Here is a 17,155-nt window from a genome sequence, read left to right as displayed (position 1 = left end):
TATGTAGAGGGTACTTCAGAAAGTTTATGGAAAGATTCGTATTATCTTTTAATTCTATTTTTCCATGATCTTGAAGTACCCTCATGTTGTGTTATAGCAGAAATCTCTACATAAGAAACAGTGAACCAAAATGTGTTTTAAAACTGTTCCAAAAGAAGCAGAAATGTTCTTTATGTGGCTATTTAAAAATCACCCTTGATATAATGGACAAGAACGTGGCAAATGGTAATTCTTTAAAGGCATTTTTATGAACAATGAATAATGAAATTCAGGAATGTAGCTTTCTGGTAATCTACTCATCTCGATTTCATGGAGCCCACTCTTTCACCTCCCTCCAGGAAGTCCCCTGACTCCAACAATTGTTTGACTTCATTAAGACTTTTGATCCAGGGATCCCACCACCTTTCTCAGTCCCTGACCCCCTTGATATCCTCATACCTGGTTTAAATACCCCCATTCCCATTTCTATTGCATGTCTTTTCATTCCAGCAGGACAGGAATCTTTTTTTTTTTAAAATTCATTGATGTATCCCAGGTGCCTAGAAAAGTGTCTAGCACATTGTAGGCACTTAGTCATTCCCCCAGTATTTATCAGCACAGACAGGATTAGAGACTAGACTTGAGTGCTTAGCCCTATATGTCTTAGGTCACTTCTCATGGGTAGCATTGTCTCAGCTGTGCTTCCTTTTGGAGTTGGGCAGTAAACACATGCATAGAGCAATTGATGGAGGGACCTTTGGGAAGGGTTCTCAAGACTGATATTGATACACAGAAAAGAATTATCCAGAAAGTTTACTTTGGTTTAAAACATTGGTATTCAGTTTGTTAAAATTACAAATTAAAGGACACTGCTCTACTTTTTTATGTTCAGCTTATAAATCTTATTTATAAGTTAAACAACTTTTTTTCTTTTCTAGTTAAACAACTTTTAATAATCACTTTTAAGAGATTTTTGAATAACATTGGTCTTATTTATAACTAGTTAATATCTTCAACATTTAAGCTTGCCTTTATAAGTTTAATATTTGGTTTCTATTTTTAAGAAGTCTATTAACACAAACCTTTCTAAGCTTAACTCTTCTTATAAATTAAATAAATTAGACTTATAAATGAAGTGAACTTAAAAATTTCTCTTAGATATTTTAGTGCTGTGCATAAACTTAGTTAAGTTTCAGTCTTCAACACAAATCTGAATCAGTTACACACAGAGAGGCAGTACAGCATAATCCAGTTCACTACAGCTTCTGTGCCCTTGCTTGTTCATCAATAAAATGGGGATAAAAGTGCCCACCTCAAGAGCTGTGACAGGGATTAAATCAGCATATACCTAAACACATATACATGGAGCTTAGAAAGAGCCAAGCATATATTAACATCCTTGTTAAGTGTTGCTGTTTTAAGTTGGAATTGCAAGGCTACTGTTCTAAGAGGCCAAATTCTTTTAACTATAAAAAGAATAAAAATATCAAATATGTCCTGATTTCTTTTTAATCCAAAAATGTTAATATGATACTTTTGATTCTGTTAAATCTTTCTGTACTTTTCTAAACCATCACAGGGGTAAAAGATGCATATCAATTTAAGGAAGCTAATTATCACTGCAGTTAATTGGGGTTACTTAATTTTTAATTTATTTTATTTATTTATTTTTTAAAATTTATTAATTATTTTATTTTATTTTTTGAGTTTATTTATTTATTTTTTTAAATTTTATTTTGTCGATATACATTGTGGTTGATTATTGTTGCCCCTTACCAAAACCTCCCTCCCTCCTCCCTCTCCTCCCTCCCTTAATTTTTAATTTAAAAGATATGCACCTACTAAAGGAAGATATTTATAGTCACTAAATCTTCATTGTGCAAACTCCAAAAGGAGATGGCCTCTGGCCTCACATTATTTAATTCTTTGACTCTGAACAAAAGTCTACTACTCTCAGGATTGATTGCCTGATTTTATTTTTAATTTATTTTTTAACATTCATTTCACATTTGCCTCTAAAGACTGTTGAACTTGATGGTGTTCTAAGATATGTGTATTTCTTCTCCAAAAATGAGATCTTTGAACCTGTTGGGATAGCTTGCATTTTTTCATTTTCTTAAGACTAATATCCTTGTGGATATTTAAAATTATGTTCAGTGGAATGCTTGCTAGTTCACACAGTCTTATCTGACTAGTGATGACATCTCATGAAGTTCTTCTGTAAAAACTATAGAAGAGATCATCTAGATTAGGATGGCAGATTGATTTTATCTCCTTTTTCAGGTGATTGGCGGATCCCTTGGAGACCTAGAATTTCAAGGTTTGAGTGTAGGTACATTTGGAAGGAGTGCTTTGATTAATGATAGTGTTTTTGGGGGGCACAGCTATATAGGAATATTTGCCATCGCTGATCTAGATTTGTAAAATGAGCTGAGTTTTCAGCCCAAATGAAGTATAGGACAAGGAACTTGGGGATGATGGCACTCTACTATCCTTTTAAAGGCATTAGCTGAAAGGTTTGTTTTGTGTCTGTCAGGCCAGAGTGCTTGATATTAGCATCTAGAAAAATTATTGAGCAGTCTGCAAACAGATGGTTTCTGAGCATGTGTCTTTATCAAATAAAAACTCTTGTACATTGTAGTCTTCTATGCTGTTGTTTCCATTATCAGTTGAGCTGCTTTATTGTTTAGTGACTAACTCTAGAGCAGTGGTCAGCAAACTTTTCTGTTAAGAGGCCGATAGTCAACTATCTGGATGGTGCAGCTACTCAACTCTGCTCTTGTAGCATCAAAGCCCCAATAAATAATGTATAAATTTGTGTACATAGCTGTGTTCCAATGATACTTCATTTTATGGACAGTGAAATTTGAATTTCATATCATTTTTGCATGTCAAGAAATATCATTGTTTTCCAATCATGAAAAAATATAAAAACCATTCTTTGCTTGTCGGCCTTATAAAAACAGTCAGCAGGTCAGGTTTGACCTGTAGGCCATAGGTTGCTCATTTCTGCTCTGTGTGTTTCCAGCCTTAACTTCTAGCTCAGCCTCTTCTTAAAATCCTTAAAATTCTTCCACCACCTAGTATTTTATGCAACATTTTACAATATAATTTGTTTGATCTATCCAGCTAAATTAAAAAAAAAATTTTTTTATGTTTTATATTGTTGAAACCAATTATGTATTAAGTTGTAACTTTTTCTGTTTGCTATCAAGCTCTACCAGGCATAGAATGACACTTTATAAGGCAGTTGCTGGGATTTCTGCCCCTCCCCGCCCCCCTGGTTAGTAGTATAAATTTTTCTCAAGAAACTTAACCAGTGAAGATATCCCTGTGAAAGCAACTGCCACCCCAAACAATGCCACTTTGAAATTCTGTGTGTTTTTTATATTCTATTTGAAAGAGTGTACATATCCTTTACATAGAATCTGAGCAAAAGATGAGTGAGGAAAGAAAGTGAATTAGTTAAGATGTCACCATTATGAACTGGTACAGATCTTGAATATCTTCAGAGATGTGTGATACATTCTGAGTCCTATTGGTTGATTGTAAAAGCAAGCTTACAGTCTTTGAGAGACCTTCTCTGTTCAACATGGAACCTGGAGGTACTTGATTAATACAGTAGCATGAAGAGAACCAACAGAGGGGGCAGGGTGTTTTCTTTTGTTTGAATCTCCAAGCTGGATACTAAAATCAGTCTGGTGAACTGTGACGAATAGAGTTCTAATCACAGTGGGACAAGATTTATACTTACCTAGAGTCTAATTGGACCGAGATTTCCTGCAGTTATGTTAAAATCCTCTGCCCTTCTGCTTAGTGAGCAAGCGTTTGAACTCCTAAGCTCTGGAGGTTTAGCTTTTGCTGGTTCAATTAATTGTTAAATGTTCCTTTTATTATAATTATACATTGATGCCCTGCTTTGTAGTAGCTGAGGAAATTGCTGAAAGAGTTGTTTAGTCTGTTATACTCTTATCAATTTTGTAAAAAGCTTTTTTTAAAAGGAAACAATTTTGATTTAAAGTGGCATGGTGGTATTTGAGTTGGATAACATAATTTAAATTGAAATGCAGGAATTTGGCGCTGCTCTTGACAGGGATTGGCTTGTATTTGACATTGACCCATGTGTTTGTCATCTTTCCAGATATTGCCTTCTATTTATTCTGACAGTTCCACCAGCTGAGAAAACCAGACTTTCCAAAATTAAAAATATCGTCTGTGAATTTAAAGATGGGGCAGTGTATTATGTTTGTTGAATCAATTTAAAATGTGTAAAGACAAGAGTGATTTATTTTTCTTTTTAAAAAGTGGTGAACTATGGGTACAAAACTATGCTATCTGCCCTAAGTGAATCATTGTGCAGTATATGCATTTGTTGAAATGACATACTATACACCGCAAATATGTACAGATAAATGTTAAAATTAAAAAGCAAATTTCAAAAAACCCCCCATTTAAATATTATGGCATAAATGCTTATGTGTATAAGTTTTGCTTTGGAGATATCTGAATATCCTAAGTACTAGAAAAAATAAAGATATATGCTTTATTTCTACTCCTTGCTATATTTGTGTTAGTATACATTTTTTAATGGATATTTTAAGTACCATAAAATAGATGGGGAAAGGTAAGTTAGTTACTTGGTTATTTTAAGGGCATGCTTAAATGCTAGGAAATAGATTAACTTCTAAAGTCACTTTACCAGGTCTATTAAGTTCATATGTAATGATTATTTATCATTATGTATTCATTAAATATCTAGTACTCTTAATCGTTTCATTATTTCACCATTAAAAATGTGCTCAAGCTAATTAGGTAGCATTGTATATGTTACATACAAAAGATATTCCAGTTGTTTATTTAACCCCTAAATTTATTTTCTCACTTCTCTATATAAATTTTCTCATTCAGTTGCCTTGGCAAAGAATGCCTTTTCAATAAGGTTCATTGTGATAGTATAATGTGTAAAATGTATAAACTGAACTGTAAAAGGCAAAGAGATAGTTGTTTTATATTCCCTTTGAAGGCTGCAGGCATTGTTCTGGCTTTCTTTGTGTGCTGGGCAGATGTTGATACTTGACAGATGGAGTTAGTGTCTCACTTTAGACTGATCAACAGAGATTGGTGTAGTAAAAAGAAAGAAGGGGGGTGGATTATGGGTATATGTCCCTTCTAAAAAGAGGAAATAGAGTGAGTTTATAATGCAGATTTTTAATATAATTTCACTATGTTGCTTTTCATTATTCTCAGTTTTTACATTAACATTTTAATTTGTGCTCTGTTAGTAAAGCTATGCATAACTGTTGGCTCTAAGGCAGACTATCTTTATTACTAGATAGCAGTTTTTTGATTTGTCTTGAACATCCAATTGTGCTGGTATTATAAAACGTAGGTATTGTACCAGTTGATTGTGGGAGTTTTAATAATACTGTGTGTAATTATATTATAATTTTTCCTCTTTAGTAGAGGTGAGGGAAACATCACAAAAATGTCTCACCTGGTATGTTGTATTTTTGTATTGTCAGGAACAGGTTAGCTGAGTAGTAGTTATTTAATTACCACTATTCCATAGTGCAGAAATACACCTAAGTGTTTGAAGTTTGCATTTGAGAATTTCTTTAGCTGCACACAGATCTGAAGAGATTATGCTTCTTCCTTACGAGGGGTCTTATACTTTACTTTTGAGGCTAGACGATGGAGAACTGATTTCCAGTTTGTTCTCTGTACTAGCTGGTAGACATTTGGAGGGAAGAAAAAGTCTGTGTTGTCTTTCAGGCTTACTAACTAGGATGATTTTCAAGTCTGCAGCAACTATGCAGAAAACAGATATTTGGCATCATGGAGTGCGGTCTTTTAAAAAACTGCACTTGGCATTTAGGTGGGATTGGTGGAGGCTCGTTGTTTGTGGAGATCATCAGTTTTGTCATATGTTTTACTTCTGTTATCTCCCAGTTGTTAGGATTCTGAGTGTTATGGTGTCTGATACATCAACGTGTGGATTTTCAACTCCCTTTTCAGTATTTCTGTAACCCAATTTTTGTAATGATTAGAAGTGGTCCATTTTTTATGTTCTCTTCCCTGAATTTACTTCTGCTTTTTCTTTTGCCCCGTGGGTCCATTTATAATATTTGGCTATCGGGCCTTTCTTTTTATTTTCCCCCATAAATACAATCCTGCATTTTTATATTTTTAAGGAAGACATTTGAGAAAATCAGGTAAGCACAAATTAAAACCACTAACCCACTCTTAACATTTGTTGTACGGTCATTTTCCTTAGTAAACATGCTTGAAGTTATACTATTCACAGTTTTGTAATATGCTTCTTAACATGTCCTGAATTTATTGCCATGCTGGTAGTTATAAATCTGAATCATTATTGCTGCTTTGTATGCCATTAATGCTGGTGTTCATAACCTGGTGTATATGGCCAACCAAAGAGACTGTGAATAAAATTCAAGGGACTGTGAACTTGGATGGGGAAAAATTGCATCTTTATTTTCACTGATTCATTAAATTTTAAATGACATTTAGCATTTACTTAAATTATGAATGTAGGCATTAAATAAGCACCATAATGGTTGCAGTACCTGTGACACTTGTATAAATCACAGATATTCTCATATCACATTGCATGGGGACAAACATCTCAAAATAATGTTTATGTTCCTCACTACTTTGAAATTATGGAAGTTATTAAGGGAGTAACCTCTAGTAAATCTTGTTTAATGAATCAGTAAAGTAGTACATATTATATTGCCAATTTGTTTTTCTCATATTGTGATAAGTATTTCAATATATGTTGGTTTTGTACATTTAAAACTTTTTTTTTTGAGAGCAGGTGTATGGATTGCTAAAGACGTCCATGGCACAAACAACATTAGGCACTCACACATTAATGGATATATATCATAATTTAGTTCTATATTGCTGGACTTTAGGTTCTTCCCGGATATTCTCCATTATAAACAACGGTGATGAATGTTTATGTATTTATTTTAGCTTACTTTCCTAAGGAGTGGAATTGCTGTGTTAGAGGGACTTTTAAAGATTTTTAATGTATTACTCTGACATTTATTTTTAACTAGCCCTTGTGTGTCATAGGACTTTGGCCTTTGCAAGTAATAGAATTTGTGGTTTTGAGCTTGGAGAGAAGCATTGTTTAGGTAGAGCAGGAGACTTTGCATCATCTTTGGGTGGTTAAGTCTTCACCTTTGTGAGTGGCTCACACACATTTGTGTGCTGTTTTTGGTCCACAGGTTAATGGCATGGAAAGGAGATGAAGCTGTGATGGTAGAGAGGATGTCTTTCTAATGTGAAGTAAAATATGGATTGTGGTTGGTGAACTTGGGGTAGTATGAATTCTGGTCAGCTTTAAGTTTTATAAGTGATATAACATTCTAGAGCATTTATCTATCAGTAGTCTCTATATTTTTGTGGAAGGAGTAACCACACATTCCTCTCAAGTCATGAAATCAAGCATATACAGAAGTGGAGAAAGAAAGAGGGAGACTGCGGCGCCAGAAGGCTCCATCCACCTGCCCCGCCACGCGTCTTCCCCCTGCCCCATGTCAGCCAATTTGCAGGAGAAGTTACCATCCCTTATTCCTACTTGTGAAACCTTGAGGTGGACTTGATTTAGCTGTAAAGTGTCTTCAGGGAGGAAGTTGTGGACTTTGTTCTAACTCATTTCCATCTGATTCTTAATCCTAGTAGAAGTTAATGGTTTATGCTGTATAATCAAGCTATCTTGGTCCTTTAAAATCAAGAGCTGTATATTCCCTCTTTTGTTTTTCATGCGCTTGCTAGGGTCATCTGTTCGTAACTTTCCCTATTTAAAAAAATTATAATGTTTCACCCAAGTTATTGTTCTGGATGCCACCCTATCCGTGAATGTAATCTAAATATTTTGCCTCATTTAAAAATAATTTAAAGATATCTGAATACAGAGGCCAAAAATACTGAATTGTGAGTCAGGAGATGTGGATATTCTTGGTCTGCATCTTTAGCTGCAGTCAAAGCTTTTGTTCTTCCATTGTGTGTGGCTTCCATTTTCCTTGTCTTCTCATGCTTCATCTCACGTTCTACCTGCAGCCCATCCATGTGCCATCAGGCTACCAGGAAGGATAAGAGCAGGGCTTCCCCTTTTCAGGATTCAGTTTTCAGAAATTGAAATATTATAGGTCAGCTTATATTTCGTGGCCAGAACTGAGTCATATGACCAAACCAGCTGTAAGAGAGGCTGGGAAATGTGGTCATGTGCCCAGCTAGAACTAGGTATCCTGTTATTAAGGAACAGGGGGAGAATGAGTAGTGGGCTCAGCTAGCAGTCTCTGTTATGGAGACTAAAAAGTACAGTTAAAGTTACTGAAGACACAGTTATTTGTTTCCATGTTTTCTTATTAGATTAGATTGTGAATTTGTCAAAGGAAGGAAAATATTTTTATTCACTTCAGTATCTCCAGCACTTAGCTGGCACATTGGTGGTGCCTAGTAAGTCTGTATGTGAATATTTTATGAGTCTATGATCCTGTTTCTTGTGGAATATTTTTATATTCATTTTTTCTATTTTTAACATACTGTTGACAAGACTTGCCTGTTACCAGGCTATTACCTCTTTGTTTAAAATGGAGAAGTCTTCATTTTTTCCCTAAAGTTCTGATACATTTTGTCTCAGCAGATGTTCAAAACATGATTTTTCAAAGGTACAAATTACAAAGGAAACATGCTAAAGCAAAACTCTCATTAAGTGTTATATTGGCCCAGAGCAACTGTATTCATTTGTTGAAGTGTGTTGAGTACGGTTTTATGTAGAAAGCATCCAGATCCTCTTATGGCTCAAACAGTAAATGAAATCTGTTATCTCATTTTAAGATGTATTTAGATACTTTAAATACTACTACTTAGCTCAAATCTGTGCTAATTTTGATTATAGAAGGGACAAGTGGACTTCAGATTACCAGAAAAGATCTCCTCCTACCCTCCCAATAGAATAATTCTTAGTCTGAAAATATTGTGTTATAAAGTAAAATTACTACGTGTAGAATCCTAAGGAGATAGATAATTGGAAATCATTTTGTAGGTGGAATTATTTTTTCAAATATCTGTTTAATACTTATAAAATGACATTTGTAATTCACAGTGGGCTAAGATCTTTAATGAAAATCTGAGGTCTGAATATTCAGTCATGTGAAAGAGACTAGGTGTTTTAAATTATTCTTAAAATGTCTTTAGTCTTTGACTTCAATTTTAGAAAACCTGACCAAACAACAGTCATGACAGCAACAGAAACCCAAGTGAGTACAATAGTGATTTAAGGGAGAGAAGGAGGTATGGGTAGAATTAGAGAGTTAGGGCACAGGTTTCATTTGTCCTTAGAAATTTATACAAATTAAAGTATTACATTTGAAGCCTATTGAAACTTCTAGACTTTGAGCAAGCTGATTGAATTTAATAGGGTATGTTAGATGTCAGCTATAGCATTAGTAGCATTTTATCAAGCAGCCAATGAGCACGATTTTCTATGTCTGTAACTTTGTGGAAGGTGTTTTGTGGAGGTGTGGTAGGGCAAGATACAAAAACAACAGGATTCTAGCCCCCAATCTCTCATTTTATGGCAAGAAATTACACTCATTAAAGTAAAATTATATGTCATTAACAGGCAGTGAGTGGGAAAGTATCAACTGAATAGGACAGACTATAAATTGGTTGCATTGGGGAAGACATGAAGAACCATGGAAACTTTGATCTGGGTCCTGGAGGTTGGACATGATTGTGCTAGAACCAGGCAGAGTAATCCTCAAGTGTAAACTTCAAACCCTTTTGCACTATGGAATAGTAGTAATTAAATAACTACTTTTCAGCTAAGCTGTTCCTGACAATATAAAAATACAACATACCAGGTAAAACCTTTTTGTGACATTTCCCTCCCCTCTACTAAAGAGGAAAGATTATAATTATACACAGTATTATTAACATCACCCTGGACAGCAGCATGAGGAAGAGTGTGGCGTGGGGCATGATTGAAATGTGCTGGCAGGAGAGGAGAAGTAAAGCCAGCTGAGCAGAGTATCCAGCTGAAAAAGGGAGTGAAAGGGCATCTGTGTTTTTCCTGTACTTCTCTTTTTGCGTGTGAACGGCAATCCTCTTCTATGACCCTGGTGGTTATAGTTTTGGGGCAGCAAATTCTGTGTGCTTGCGTATTATTTGCGTGTTGATTTGACAAGTTTCTTTTGAGGTGCTTCTTTTTCTCCTTTAAGCACCTCTTAACACAGCTGTGTGGATTCTTAGGTGAAAGACTGATCACTCAAGAAGAAAAATTACTCATGGGATTGTTGTGTTATCTGGTAAATAAAACTCAGAAGTGAGTTTCTGTTGAACAGAATATCAATCTCAGAAGCAGTTCAGTTCAGTAGATGATAATACATGCCAAGTGCCTCGTTTGTATATCTAAATCTACATGGTATATTTCCTCTACTTCTAATAAATTTCTCTTGATGTTGACATTGTGACTGATTTGAAATATATAAGAAAATCATTCAATAGTTAGTAAAAATATATAAAGTGTAAAATTTTAATCTTCCATTTTGCTAATCTGTCTAAAGTGACCAACTTTTATTTTCCCACACTTTGGTTATATTAAGGTAACTAACTCCTAAGTTTTTCTGGCAAGTGGGAGCTAAGTATTTGAATGGGAAGGGATATTAAATGAATACATATGTTAGCTTTATAAGGAAGGCTTCCAAGATCTGGATGTACAGAAAAATAATTGGTGTGAGAAATTATGTAGCTTGATGCTTGAAGTGTGGAACAGTTGCTTTTACAAAATTGAGACTGCAGACTACAATTAACTGTCATTAATTTCGTTGAATAGAAATATGTTCCATTTACTGTACAATCAGGAGCCAGGCTTGAATGAGTTTAAATAGATGAAATCTAAATTATACTGGCAGTCCATTAAACAGCAGCACAAAATCTGTAAAGAAAATGGATTCATTATGATATCAGTTTATAATAAAATCATTTGCCAAATAAAAATTATAGCCCAGGCATTGTGAATTCTCCTGTGTATTTCCAGTGAACACTGCAAATTGGTTGAACCATTTATTATAAAGCCCGGGTTCCCAGTGCATTGTTTTCTGAAAAGGAGCAAGTGGTGTTGCTTGAAATCTGCTCTGCAGGATGTGACGCCAGAAGATCAGATGAGCAATTTGTTTGTTGTCAGCCATATGGTGAGAGAAGAGTTTTCACACCAGCCTACCTCTCACTAATGACTTTTTCTTATGACTACTGGGCATAGTCTTCTAGAAGTGTTTTCCTAAATGTATGTTATTTCAGCCATGTTCCAGTTCTAATTTTTGAGTTAAGGATCTGTCAGCATTTCCATTAGTGATCATCCTCTTCCCTATAGGGATTTTATAGCAAAAAGTTTTTTTTTCTTTTGGATAGGAATCTTTTAATTGGGGGTAGGGTTGTTATGTGCATTTTTAAGCTTTAGGAAGTTTAAGTACAGTAGGGCCGCAAGGGAGCAGAAAGAGTGAGCGAGGTCTCAATTCCTATCCCTCATATCTCTAATGCCATAAACACTTTGCTTCTATGGATAGATGGCCATCACCAATTTTTAAAATCACTTTCACCTCCTGGATTGCCTGCATTCTCAGTGGCATATAAGCTGTATGTAACAGGTTATAAACATAAGAGAGAGCCTTATTACTTAACTGGAGTTTGAATGTTAAACTGGCTAGGATCGTTTTAGTAATGGGGCTTCAATGTGGATTATAAGGGGGACCTTTTTTTTTTTTTTTTTTTTTTTTTTTTGGTGGCTGGCTGGTTCGGGGATCCAAACCCTTGACCTTGGTGTTATCAGCACTGCACTGTCCTCAGTGAGCTAACCAGCCAGCCCATAAGGGGGGCTTTTTAAGGAACATTTTCAGAATAAAATATGGAGGCAAGAGTGCTTAAAATGTTCTTTGCTTGGGTAATGCAAGTGTCAAACTGTGGCTAATACTTAGCATATCAGTATACCTAATAAGATTTCTGCTGCTGGCAGGATGATCTTGTTTTACCAAGTTCTCAAGTCTATGTAGCATATGATTGATTTGAGAAGAACTGCTGCAGTAGCTATTCCAAAACATCAGCATCGCTTAAAGTTAGGAAGATAATTGTCTTGGATCACTCTTTAAACTTTTGATGCTTTGGGAGATTTCCTTACTTCCAGAAGAGAAAAGAGAAATGTCAAAAATTTTTTTATTGAAACATAGTTGTTATACATATTTATGGGGTACAGAGTTGAATATCAATACCTGTGTGCAATATGTGATGCCTAAATCCGGAGGATTAGTATATTCATCTTTACAAAGCGTTATCATTCTTTGTGTCCATTAACGAAGAGAAATGTGGAAATTTAAACATAATCCCTTTCAGTTTGTTATGACCTCTTATCTCTCCCCACCCCACTCCCACCCTATTTTTTTTCATAGTTTAATTTTCCCTGTTGGCAATGAGGGTAAAGACAGATAAATGTTTGCTAGAAGTATACAGTGTTCTGTGTTTAGACAAAAGCCCACGTAAGCTTCGCAGCACTAGTTGGGAATCTATAGACATTTCAGTGCATAGAATTTAACTATAATGAAGTTTAAAAAAAGGAAGAACCAAGGGTATATGTTACCTGATATCTTTTTTTCACTGAGTTCAGAATTGTTAAGATGATGCAGCCAATTTTGGTGATGGTTTACAGAGTCAAAACACAGGGTAAAGGTAAGGACTAGGAAGGTTTCATGTACTCTGAGGTGCTGTTTTCCAAATTTGTGTTTCCTTTTTCCTTTCAAGTTCTCCACTGTTACCAGACAATGTGAGTATCCCCTTCCAGCAAGATAATCTAGCAGAAAGCTAAAAGTAGGCTGCTCGGCAATTGAGGTTTTGATTTAAAAAGTGTTTATTAGACAACAGAATTTGTTTTGTTGATGTTGATAGAGCATAGTAGCTCTTACTAGGGTCTCATAACTTCTGTTTTTACCATATCTTCATTCAGTTCATTTGTTCATGTTGATAGAGGTGAGGCGTGGTGATGGGTTGGACTGTGTCACAAGTGGGGAGGCTAGAGACAGGAGGGTTTGTAAGGCCATGCAGCATACCATTGCCTCTGGATTCAAATTTGGGTATCAGGATTTCAGTACTGCCAGCATGTGCACATATATTTGAATTTTTTGGTTTAGGAAGTTGGGAGACATCCTTTAACTAGAGAGATACTGTGGAGTTTTTATTCTGCAATGTTAAGCCAACCTACTGTTACCTCCTTGACTATTATCTCTGAGCACTGAGGTAGAGGAATGCTGTTTCAGAGAAATGGAGCACCACGGCAGAGAAGTCCCAAGGGTTTACTTCCCCTATTCTCTGCTGGGCTACCCAGCTTGGTCTCTGGGAAATCTCTTGGTGAGAAAGTCTTTGTTCATGCATTGATTTTACAAGTAGGGGTTTTCCACTGGAAATTATGGTAGAATGGCACTGGTGTGCTTTAGGAAGGGATGAGAAGGTGTTTCAAAGATTAATAGGTGGAAACACACTGATGGAGAGGAAAATTCTTTATGGACAGAGCAGCAGAGCAGCAAAGCTGCCTGTGAATTGTGACCCAGCTTTGAGCCGGGGCTCAGAGCACTGCTCACTAAGTTAGTGGGTGCGGTAAGTGCCTGCTCTCCTCTGAGGAGATGGTCAGGAAAGGCACTGACAGGTTCTTTGTGTTTCAGGATGACAAACTGCCTGATGCTTAGGCTGTGATTTTTACATTTGAGAGGAATGTGCTCTTGCTCTTTTTACATAAACCTGCTGATTTGCTGAGGGTCGAAAATGCAGAGGGCTTTCTTTGCTCTGAGAATCTGCCTTCACATTTTGGCTGACTTCCTTCCTCAGCCTAGCTAATGCTCTGTTGTTTGCAGATGGCACAATAGATTCTTGGTTGTAAGAAACAGCCAGAAACACCCTGTTCAGTATCATTGCCCAAATCATGGATTTTATTGCTCCCTGTTCACACAGGTTTGAGGTCACTTAATCATGTAATCCATTACCAGGCAGAGCCTAGGTGTTAAAGAGAAGACGTCGCAATGTAGACCCATGGTTTTGTTTCCAGACATCCCTAGTAAAGAAAAAATTAGTTTTCATGTGTTGTTTGGAAAAATTGATATCGATGGTAATAGCCTCAACTCATTTTTCTGAACCATTTCAGGCATGTTGATTTTTAAGATTAAAAATATATATATATATATGCCCTGCAGCAACTGTTTGCTCAATCTGGTAAATACATGTTTTCACATGGGTAATTTTGAAAATGTGCATTATGCATTTAATGGATCACATCAGCTTTGCTCAGTTCTTTCAGAACTGCTAGCTTTCTTAGAAAAGATTCTCTTTATTAAAAGAAAATGGGGAGTCTTCAGTGCTTGTGTTGGCTATGAGGGATTTTCAGGTTGAGGATCATTGATCCAGCTGACTAAAACCAGTTTTATAACAAGCTTCAGACTCATGTACTCATAAATTGCATGAAAGTCTTGCCAAATCATCTTGGCTTTGAAAGATTACTGGCTATATATTCCAAATGAGGTTTTAACATTGCTCTTGACTTATGTTCTTATCTTTCCCTTTCCAAATAAACTGCTTTATTTTTGAGCTAACTAAAAACGTTTATTTAAATTATTTTCTTAAATAGCTGCTTGATTAATGAGACTGGGGAAAATACTTTTTATATGAGTATTTGCCCTTAATTTAGCCTTGTTTTGAATATCACTGAGTAATAAAAAAGTAGAATTTTTTCCAGTGAGACTTGAATTTCAAATTATTTCTTAGAATGTACTCTCTTTTAGTTGAGGGTCACCCTAATTTTTGTGGGAAAGTTACAAAGAAAAGCTTGATTCTGCAATAATTTTTTATGTTTTTATTTGTAAAAAAACCAGGTGAAAACAATGTGTTTTTTTCCCATTTCTATGACAAATTTGACATGGTGTGAAAAATTTCAGTTTATATTAACCCTGATCTTAGCCATTCTGTGTTTTATGACTATTTATGCAAAATAAACTCAAGTTTTATCACTTAATATTGCAGTAAGCTTATCTGACTTTTTTATACATAAGTTTCAAAATACTGATAGAAAGCGCTTTATATAGTCACCTGTTTTACAGATTATAAGCCTTGTGTGTTGGAATCTCTTATATGAATTCATTGCTTTGGATCAATTTTTGTGCCACAGTACCTTTTTAAACAAGAGGTGGCTTTTAATTTAGTAATAAGTTATTAATAAGTAATTGTTGTAATTCTCTGTGTCAAGTTTGAGGATCTCTCTCATTCTGCCTTAACCCTCATGGCAGCATTCCTCAGGCCAGGTGTTGAGGCAGCCTCTAGTAAGACTGCTGAGATGTGTTTAGGCAAGCAGCTGTCAGTGGCTGCCCCTTGACATACCAGCATGTTCCTTTCCTCCTTTCTCTAACAGACCTACATCCCAGTGTATTTACAGGTAATCATTTCCCAGAAATGAAAGAACATAGCTTCTCCCTTTTTCTGGAAAGCTTTTTTATACACAAATTAATAGCTCTTTTATGTCTCAGAGTAGGGAGGTTTTCAGTAAAAATGATTCCATTGATTATGAAAAGTATACATCTAAAGTTTTCTTTGTGTAAAAAGAACAAAGTTCTACAAAGTTCTTGCTATCTAAGTATCTGTCACTTAATTCAGTCCTGTCTTGTTTTACCCACACTAATGCCAGACATTAGTCCTTGGTGAGTATGGGGAATGTGAATATGTTTCTCTGTGCTCATGAGAATGATAATAATGTGTGGACAGTGCATACCACCTGACTGCCAAATAACTGAACAAACAGGGAATGTGAATTGCTGCTGTTATATAAAAGAAGGGAGGCATTGCCTTTTCTTGACAGAGGAGCCATGAGAAGTTACTGCCTATGGAACTAACTTATAACTAATTATAAGGTTAGTATGATCAGGAGCTGGTGAAATGACAGAGGAAAGAGGATTTGGCACAGACAGTGGAAGGGGTGGTGTGTGATAAGAGGAGCTGGTGTTTCTTTTGGAGAAAGCAGCCTAAGGGAGATTGGGATGTGGTGTGGGGCCAGACCATTGAATGCAGCAAGTTTTTCCTCATATGAGTCTTAAGAAAGTGGAGGTCATTAGTTAGGAAGTGACTTATTAGTTTTGAAGCCAGTGAACAGTAGCTAGGCTGTGATGGTGTTACATCATAAAATATAAAAAATATGGCTTTCCAAAGGAGGTGATAGGAAAGAGGGCATGTAGACTGTGATTTGTGTTCAAGTTGAGTGAGATACATAAACAGTGGGTATCTAGAGATTTGAAATTCTGGCAGTGGGTACAGCATGAGCTGGAACATAGAAACTAGGAACTTCAGATCATTCCAAAATTATATGAGTTGGAGCTACTGTTTTTATCTCAGGAATTGAATTTCTTCTGTTTTTACTTGAATGCCAAATTAGTGATGTGAAGAGAAATGCATACCATGGTGGAAAGAGTTCTCTGCTTGTCCCTTAATATGATTAGCATGTTAAATGGATGTTGCCTGAATGTTGAATCAGAGTTATTCAGCATCTGGGACCCTGGAACAAGTCAACAACTCATTCCTGAGCTGCTGCTTTGCATTGATTCAGATATTGAATCTCTGTTGAGTCTGCATCTGAGTAGAAAACTCAGTTGGGGAGTTCTAGATACCTAGATAGTGGCATCGAGCTTTCTTCTTTTTCTGGCATGTCTTTTGGCTATAAAGATCCTGATAATCCTGCAGAAAGTTTCTTGAAAGGATGTGCCTCTAGTGAGGGCTTTCTTCGTGATCTATCTCTGAGTGTGTCTGCTAGTGTTCATAGTAGGACTGGACCATCCACTGGATGGATGACTCCAAATTGCTGCTTCTTGGCTCTTAACATGTATGACATGAGGAATTTGCCTATATTGTCAAGCACCTGAGTTATTAACTCTAAGACATATTCATTTTGAAGGGCCATGAGGAAGGATAAAATAAACAGCATTTGTTTTATGCTGGTGGCTGCGGATACAGGGATCCTAACTCTTGACCTTGGTGTTACAACCCTGTGCTCTAACTGAGCTAACTGGCCAGCCCTAACATGCCATTTAAAGAAGCAACCTTTTAGACTCCAGCTGTTGAAATCACCAAA

General features: G+C 36.0%; 1 protein-coding gene across 3 annotated transcripts in view; it reads left to right on the top strand.

Moving 5' to 3' along the window:
- The window catches only part of RERE (arginine-glutamic acid dipeptide repeats), a 397,225-nt gene that overhangs the window by 155,075 nt on the left and 224,995 nt on the right, over nucleotides 1-17,155 (top strand). The window lies entirely within an intron of this gene.

Source organism: Cynocephalus volans, chromosome 8 (assembly GCF_027409185.1).
Source record: "Cynocephalus volans isolate mCynVol1 chromosome 8, mCynVol1.pri, whole genome shotgun sequence".
Taxonomy (NCBI): Eukaryota; Metazoa; Chordata; class Mammalia; order Dermoptera; family Cynocephalidae; genus Cynocephalus; species Cynocephalus volans.
This window is presented reverse-complemented; position numbering and strand designations above follow the sequence as displayed.